The following is an 8,445-nucleotide window of genomic DNA, read 5'->3' on the forward strand; positions in this document are numbered from 1 at the left end:
TTAAAAGGAAAAATAATTTTTTATTGCTGCCATCCACTTGGGAATCGTCAGACTAATGCTCGTCTGATGAGGAAGTGTTATTCACTTGTTTAGAGCTTAATTAGATACATGTAGTTGAATACCAATATCTCTATCTACCAGAAACAGCCTACTTTAAGCTGCTGAGATACCCTACTCATAGTTGGTCGAGACAGGGTATTGGCACCACAACATAGGATTGCAATATTTAACACGAATGATAATTCATCTTCAAGTTTTTGGTCCACAGGAGAAGAGGGACGGGGATCTAAGACATCTTCCAAGCCGATTTTCTGATCAGGGGATGAATGGAGATAGGATATAAGCTCCCCAGGATGGTTTCCCATCAAAACTTCAAGTGCCAAAACGCCATAGCTATATACATCGCATTTTTCTGTGACTGCCGTGGAGTAAGCAAGCTCTGCAGCAACAAACATTCTTTGATTGATGATGGAAATTTTCAACCTTGTTTTGCAATATATATATATATATATATATATATATATATATATATATATATAAATGGTCCTCTAAGTTATATTGATGATGTTGTTTTGCTATTTTACTTTCAAACCAAAACTGGAAATTAAGAACAGTTCATTGCCACTAAATATCCAATTTCTCACATAAAAATTCGTTTGAGAATATTGAAAAAATTACCGCTATTATGAGCATGGAAGTTTTAACAATGGATTTTCCGAAATCAGCTAAAGATTAAGTGATATATGGCTCAGGATTCTTAGATCATGAATACTCAAGTGTGGAGAGACTATGAGAGAAAGCGAGAGTGCAAATGCAGATTACCTGGAGCAACATAGCCATAAGTTCCTGCAACTGCAGTCCAGTTGGATGAGTTAGGATTCAACAACCTTCCAGTGCCAAAATCTGATACACGGGCCTCAAGTTCAGGGATCAATAAGACATTCTTGCTCGAAATGTCTCGATGAATTATTGGTAGAACGCAATCATGATGCATATACGATAGAGCATGAGCTACCCCTTTAATAACTCTAATCCTTTTCGTCCAATCTAATTCCTTTGCTCCTCGTCATTGCTCAAGATCTTAGCCAAGCTTCCCCTTTCCATAAACTCATACACCAAAAATAAATGTCTAATTTGAGAACAAAATCCATAGAGCTTTACAATGTTTCGATGCCTTATCTCTGTCAGAGCTGCAATCTCATTCTTGAAACTTTTCACCTCCTCCATCTCTATCTCACCATGGGAGCTCAACTTCTTAACAGCAAATACTTGGCCATCTGCCATTTCTGCTTTGTAAACTTCTCCAAATCCTCCCACTCCTCTGCAACATGTCTCGTCAAAGTTCTTTGTAGCTTCAAGGATGTCTTTGTACATGAATTTCCCATTAAACTGCCATATTGGGAAAAGATTTTCTCTTATTGGTATGTCTTCAAGTTCGGACTGATTTACTGATCTCTGATGGAGAAATGCTAAAAGCCATATGCAAACCATTACAAAGACTAATATACTTGCCAAGGATGCAACAACAATAACAACAAACTTGTTCTTATCATTTCCACCGTTCTTCTCTGTAGATGTGGCACTGCAGGGTTTCAAGCCTTGTCTTTCGCCGCATAGATCTTTGTTGCTGCTAAAAGCCTCTGGTTGAGCTGACGAGAAGAAGTTGCTGTTGGGAAGAGGACCCTCCAAGTTATTGTCTGAAAGATTAACGGACACCAAGCTCCAAAGATTGCTAAGCGAAGAAGGAACTTCACCAGAAAGATTGTTGTGGGATAGGTTTAAGTTTTCCAAATTTGTAAGCTTCCCAAACTACCATGGTATCTCTCCAGAAAGTGAATTATAACTTAAATCTAGTAAACCTTGTAGGGCTACAAGATTACCAATTTGATACGGAATTGTACCATTCAAGCGGTTTTCATTCAAACGTAAATTCTGCAGCTTGGAACAATCCCCTAACTGATATGGAATTGGCCCGCTGAGTCTATTTGTCGACAGATCTAGAGAATGTAAATTCGATAGTCTTCCAATTCCTGCGGGTATTTGACCTGAAAGCTTGTTATCATTCAGGCTTAAGGAAAACAATTTCGATAATTTTCCAACTTGTGGAGGAATGGTTCCCCAAAGTTGGTTGGAAGAAAGGTCAAGCTCCACTAATTGGTTCAACTGACTAATCTCAGCAGGGATCTTACCACCTATCATATTACCGGCAGCTTTCAGCAGTGTCAAGTTCTGACATTCTCCCCAATTTGATAAGAGCTCACCACTCAGTTTGTTGTAACTCAAGTCAATATATGGGAGGTTTGGGTACACACCAAAATCTTGGGCTATGTTTCCTGTAAGTTGATTATATTCAAGCCGAACTCTGTACAAGGTCTTGCAAGTCCTCAGGCTCTTTGGGATGGGACCTGAGAAGTTGTTGAAGGAGGCCCTGAAATTGACAAGCTTTCCACCTCCACAAACTTGTGACAGTAAGTTACCACTGAAGTTGTTGACAGCCAGATGTAGAACTACTAATGATGAAAGATTTCCCAACTCTTCCGGTACAAGACCAGTTAAGTGGTTTATGTGCAAATATAGAATATTTAACTTGCGTAAAGTTCCAAAACTAACAGGAATGTTTCCTGAAAGTTGAAGACTGGAAAGCTGTAGAACAGTTAAACTGCTCAAATTACCCAAAGATGGAGGGATAGGCCCATAGAAAAGACTCCCATCTAGAGCTAGCAAAGAAAGATGTTTCAAATTCCCTATCTCATTAGGAATTCTGCCACTAAGTAGAGTATCTTGAAGGAGAAAATTTTTGAGACTAATGAGGCCTGTTTTCGATCGACTAGTTCCATCCGGGAATAAAGACGGGTATAACTCACCCGTTATGTTGTTTCGTGAAATGTCAAGCTCATAAACTTGAGTGAGATTTGCAAGGGAGATAGGAAGCTGGCTGTTAAAAGAATTTGTGGAAAGATCAAGGAACTGGAGTTTTGAAAGCAAACCAATGTTGGAAGGTATTTTGCCCGTGAGCTGGTTTACTTTAAGATCAAGCCGAAGAAGGTGCGGGAAGGAAGAAAAATCTAATTCTCAATGGTACCTCTCAGACCTGTGTTTGCAAGATTTATTGCAATTACATTTCCTGCACTATTACAGGTTATTCCACGCCATCTGCATGGATTCTGAGTAGTAGCATTGGCAGGAGCTGGAGTGACCCATGACTGGAGAATAGACTGATTTTCCAGGCTTTCTTTCCATTTGAGCAAGGCCTCAGCTTCTCTACTTGGGGCAGAATTGGTTTTCCAGGAAAAAGGCAATACCAATAAAGCTAGAAAGAGAGTAAGAGAGAGATACTTTTCTTGGTAATTAGGCATAGTTTCACAAGGCCTTTTCTTTTCTTTTTTTTTTTTCACTCTGGTTCTGGTATTCAATGGCAATGGCATGATTTGCTTATATAGGGTATAAGTGACCTCTTGGCTTCTCACCCGACGTTTGTTAAGACTCCCAAATCCCACATTAATGTGGAATACAGACTACGATTTGAATTGACATTTGTGACAAATTCCCATCAAGATAGTAAAACCACAGTTGAATCATCCCTTGCAAAACGAAACTAGTCTTTTAATCAGCATATTTTCTTCAAAAGTCTTATCACAACTTATTTATTGTGTCAAAAGAATTTTCCCTCAATCAGTATTAAAACCAGAAAAGAAACAAAACGATATAGATTGAATCAAAATTTTAAATGATTGACTTGAAGCCCAATCCCAACGGAACTTACAGGCCTATAGTTGATCCTCTTATGTTATATTGGTGTATAAGATGATCATGAAAAAGATAGAATAATAACCATTCTATATTATATTTGATTTGTATTTAAAAAAAGAGATTAGATTACAAAAAGGATTAAATGTTCTCTTCATATAAGATAATTCAATATTTTTAAAATGAAGAGGATTATTTTTAATTTATGAGATTAATCTTATTTTTATTATTGTATCTTTAAAAATTATATCAACAATACAAATGGTATAATTTTGACTAATAAATAAATTATCTTATTATAATCTTTGCACACATCAAATACAAAATAATATGATATTATTTAATGTAATCCTAATAATAATATTATTTTATCTTATCTTATCATAACTCTATATATCAAATGTATCTTTAGTAAACGTAAGTCACTTTTACTTAATCATTCTTATCAAATATATAAATATTTTCTTTTACTATTAACTATTTTATAAAAATTGTTAAACTTTCTTGTAAATGATGTTTAATTGACACTTTTTTTTTGGCTTTTATGTGAAAAAAAAAAGAAGCAAACTAAAGGTTACTATCAGTATTTGCATATGATTTTAAAAGACATTTGGCTTTATTTTGGAGCTCAATTTGAAGGTATAGCCATAAAAAGCATATTTCAATTAGGTGAGAACCCTCCCAAGCTTCTAAATGGACTGTAACTAGTTAAGTAGTACATAATTAAAAATTAAAAAAAAAGATAAAAAAAGAGATATTTGACTAAGTTGTTAAGATTTTAATTAAAAAATAAAAAATGTATTATGAAAAGTAAATAGAAAAGGTTGCTATCAGTATTTACAAATGATTTGTAAGCTGCAAAAATAATAAAAGTAACTGCGTAATGTATGGACATAATAATAAATTAATTAGTTGGCAGCAATCCGAAGTCATGTAAATCTCCCTACTACTGAATCTCAAAATGAATTAGGCATGGCCAAAAAGAGAATTAAGTAAACAAATTTAGTACAGGAGAAAAAAAGGTTAAGCCGCAGTTCCAGAAACTGATGCTTCACCGGGGAACACGACAATGTCATATGGAAGCCCAGCAACTGCAGCTCCAATGACGGGTCCAACCCAGTAAACTACTTGGTTCTTGAAACGACCAGCAATGACAGCAGACAAAAAGGCCAATGCAGGGTTCATTGAACCTCCAGCGAATGGACCAGCGGCCAAGGCCATGGCTCCTGCCATCAATCCTATTGCCAAGGGTCCATCGGTGCCAAATGGACAAGTTCTAGGGTCATCAGCAGCATAAACGGTGTATACCAATGCGAATGCAAGCACGCCTTCCAGCATGGATGCTCCGAATCCAATCATTTCATTTGCAATCGTATAAGTTGGGACATGCTGCAAAAATTACAGGCACTTTTAAATAAATTGGCTTTCCTTCGTTGTCAGAAGTATTTTACCTGCCAAAAACTTTTAGCACAAATCTTCGAATTTGATTGTTCATGTAAAGCTTCTTAAGAAAGAAGTGCAAAATCATTTATCCTTTTTTTTTTTTTAACTATGATTTCTGTAAAACATTGTTGTTCGCAGGAAGGAAAAGATGAAGGAATGAAATAGGTCGAAGGAAAGATGAGGATATCTTTTTCATAAAAAAACGGAAAGGAAAATGAATAGATTTACGCAACTTCACATCCAAGAAATCCAATATTTTCATAAATCAGAGAAAAATGGAAAGAAAACTGTCATGGAATTTGAACTAATTGTTTTATTTTGTTCTATACTTGCCCTTCTGTCTTTCATTTTTCATCATTTGTAGCAAATATAACAATAACTTTCCTCTGTTTTATCCCCTTTTCTCTTTCGTCCAATCAAACGTAGTGTTAAATAAATTAAACAAAGTTGTATTGCAGTTTTCTTACTGCAAAGTTTACCATTTAAAGGTAATGAAAAACAGAACAAGAGAATAACCTGTGCTTGTAAATGAAGTTAACAATCGTGATAGAAGTGGATTCCCATAAACTTTAGTAGTAACACTTTTTTTTTTTTTTTAATCTTCAGAAATTGAACTACATATGCAACAGATGAAACAGAGTCATTCCATACCTGTGAAACAGTAGTGACCATCAACAAAAGGCAAGCCATGACAGAGGCCAACATCTGAGAAACCCAGTAAAACAGAGCAGTTAGGACATAAAAAAAATTAAAGTATCTACTGTATTGTGATGATTGGACTAACCTTGAAAATGCCATTTTTTTTCATTTTAATCAAACTTGAATGTCATCTATTTACTACATTGATATTGAAATAAACTATGACACAATTGTTACTATCAACTTTTTGAATAATCTCTCAAGATTATTTGGTTGATGAAAAAGTAGCTTTCACACCAAGCTACCAAATTCTTGGACGGCAATTTGATCACATTTTTATAATTATTTTTCTGGGTAAGAATCAACTATTTTTAATTGCCTTATTGATGTAAAAATTTTTGTATATGTTAATCCTTAAGTCTCATTATATTTGTTATTTATTAAATTTTGGATCAAATAAATTCAATTTTGGTCATTATTTTAAGAAAATTGTAAAATTAAAAAAAAAAAAAAGATTTGTAAAGTTTGAATTTCAAAATTTTAAAACATGTTTTTTAAAAGTTTTAATTCAATATAATTTTTTTAAAAACAATTGTCGAATTGAAGTCTATTGAAAAAATCAAATGTAAACATAGAAAATAGTTAAGAGGAAATAGTAGATTTATGTTGATTGAAATTAAACTTAAATAATATCATCATCTGAAAGACAGCTAAATAATTGTTTATGTGATTTGCCTGTGTGGAGTGTGATTGTTTATCTTTTACGGGAAGGAGGAGTGGGCTGGTTGCATATTAGCTTTACTGGTGGGTCGGGCTTTTACTTTGCACTACTTTGTGTTTCTTTGATCATGAAGGAGAGGGTGTATATAGTTCTTTATAATTGGCCAAGAGAGAAACCTGTCAATGGGATTTTCAATTCACTTGAATTCTTTAGGGTGTATACTTTTTTTCCATATTTTGTTTTCTTTTTCTGTTTGTAGAATACTTCTTTCTCTTCTCTTTCCCTTGTTTCTTGTACCTGATAAAATCCACTGCTGGGAGTGTCCTGTTCTCTCATCGCTGTTCTATAGAGGTAGGATTATTACTTGATAATGATAATATCTTTCAACTTTTTTCTGTTTATTTATTTTATTTTTATTGCTACGACATGGTGGTTTCAGATTCCAAATCATGTAGCCATTAAAATCACTCTCGAGCTCTAGAAGCTGCATATGGATAACAGCCTTTTGGATGTGTATGATTCCCTTCTCTTTCCGTTTTGGTTATAGTTTCGTTGTCTTATCAGTGGTAATTTTTTTTTTTAATTAATGTTCTGTTCATCAAATTGTTATGCAGCTCGCAGTCTGATTTGCCAGCTAATCTTTTTAAGGTATTTCGTCATAACATTTATGAATTTGTCATATGGATGAACTTCCTAATCAAACTCTTTGTGCAGTTAATGGAGCAGCAAGGTTACGGGGAAGAGTACGTAAACCGGTACAAGATGATGACCAGGTCAGATAGCTTCTCAAGTTGATGCCAAACGATTTTATGCTAGCAATTCTGGAATCAAATTTTCATTTTGAACTTCTTTATCACATGTTTATTGCCATCAAAAGCTAATTCACCTCAAGAAAGTTTGCTAACTACGTGATATTGGTGGTTGCTTATTTTTGTATAACAACAGTTTTTTTCCCCTTTGTGTGTAACTATCTTCATTTTTTTATGCTAGATAATTTACCGGTATTGCGGGTCTGGGTTCAATGCATGTCTTCACCCAAATTTAATGATCATAAAGACACGAGTAATGTTGGAATAGTTTTAATTCTGATTATGCATGGCACATTTTTCATTGACTCATTACTTGCCCTTGACTTGTAGTGAGCGAAATATATAAGGAACTTCTACGTGTTGCTTCACTTTGCTAATACTGTTTCTCTTGTTTCTTACTTTCAGATTTCACCATCAAAGGGGTCCTTTGGTGATTCTTGTTTGTGGAACTGCCTGTGTTGGGAAGTCTACAAAAGCTACACAACTTGCACATAGGCTAAACTTGCCAAATATCTTACAGGTGTTTATATACTGAATTTTTTGAGATTTTCTTCTTTCATATTTCTTTCATTGTTCAATCTGTTTCCATGTTTGCTGGTGCATTTAAATTTCTGCTTTCAGTTGTTACAGACAGATATGGTTTATGAATTGCTACGCACATCAACCGAATACGTCTAGAATCAATTTACTTTCTTCTCTTCTTGTATTGTTCAGATTTTTATTCCAATATAGAAATTATCCAATCAGATCAAATCAGTGCTCCAAAGTAAATAAAAAAGATGGTTATCAGTAAGGCATTTTCTTGCTTCAACAAAGGGAGGACAGTTGACATTTGTTGTTCTAGTCATATGTCATCAGTTAGGTTTTGTTTTATATGTGGTAGGAAGGTATTGAGCTTTTGGATCAGAATGGATTGTTGTGGTTTTCAAAGTTGTGAAAGGTCACCTGTGCTACTTATTGGTTACAAGATAGAAGTGTATTTCCATAATCACTTCCTACTCCTGATAAAGGTAGATGAAAAGGCACTACCTTATGATATGTGTGATATGTGCATGCCTATAGAGTGCATCATATTTTAAGTGTTTG

At 34.5% G+C, this 8,445-nt stretch overlaps 1 long non-coding RNA gene and 2 pseudogenes across 2 annotated transcripts; 1 reads left to right on the plus strand and 2 right to left on the minus strand.

Moving 5' to 3' along the window:
• LOC111304035 (uncharacterized) lies at nt 1-3,356 on the minus strand (annotated as a pseudogene). Its single transcript, XR_016345407.1, has 2 exons — nt 823-3,356; nt 1-439 (listed from the first exon to the last, which is right to left on the minus strand). The product of XR_016345407.1 is annotated as an uncharacterized LOC111304035 (transcript).
• Nucleotides 3,357-4,770: 1,414 nt separating this feature from the next.
• Nucleotides 4,771-5,988, minus strand: LOC111304023 (putative aquaporin TIP5-1 pseudogene; annotated as a pseudogene).
• Nucleotides 5,989-6,538: 550 nt separating this feature from the next.
• LOC149516935 (uncharacterized) lies at nt 6,539-7,430 on the plus strand. The gene is made up of 3 exons (XR_016345360.1): nt 6,539-7,063; nt 7,165-7,198; nt 7,265-7,430. It is a non-coding gene; the product is annotated as an uncharacterized LOC149516935 (long non-coding RNA).
• The last annotated feature ends 1,015 nt before the right edge of the window (nt 7,431-8,445 follow it).

The sequence above is a fragment of the Durio zibethinus genome, chromosome 9, assembly GCF_047325235.1.
Source record: "Durio zibethinus cultivar Kanyao isolate XHJ-2024 chromosome 9, ASM4732523v1, whole genome shotgun sequence".
NCBI lineage: Eukaryota > Viridiplantae > Streptophyta > Magnoliopsida > Malvales > Malvaceae > Durio > Durio zibethinus.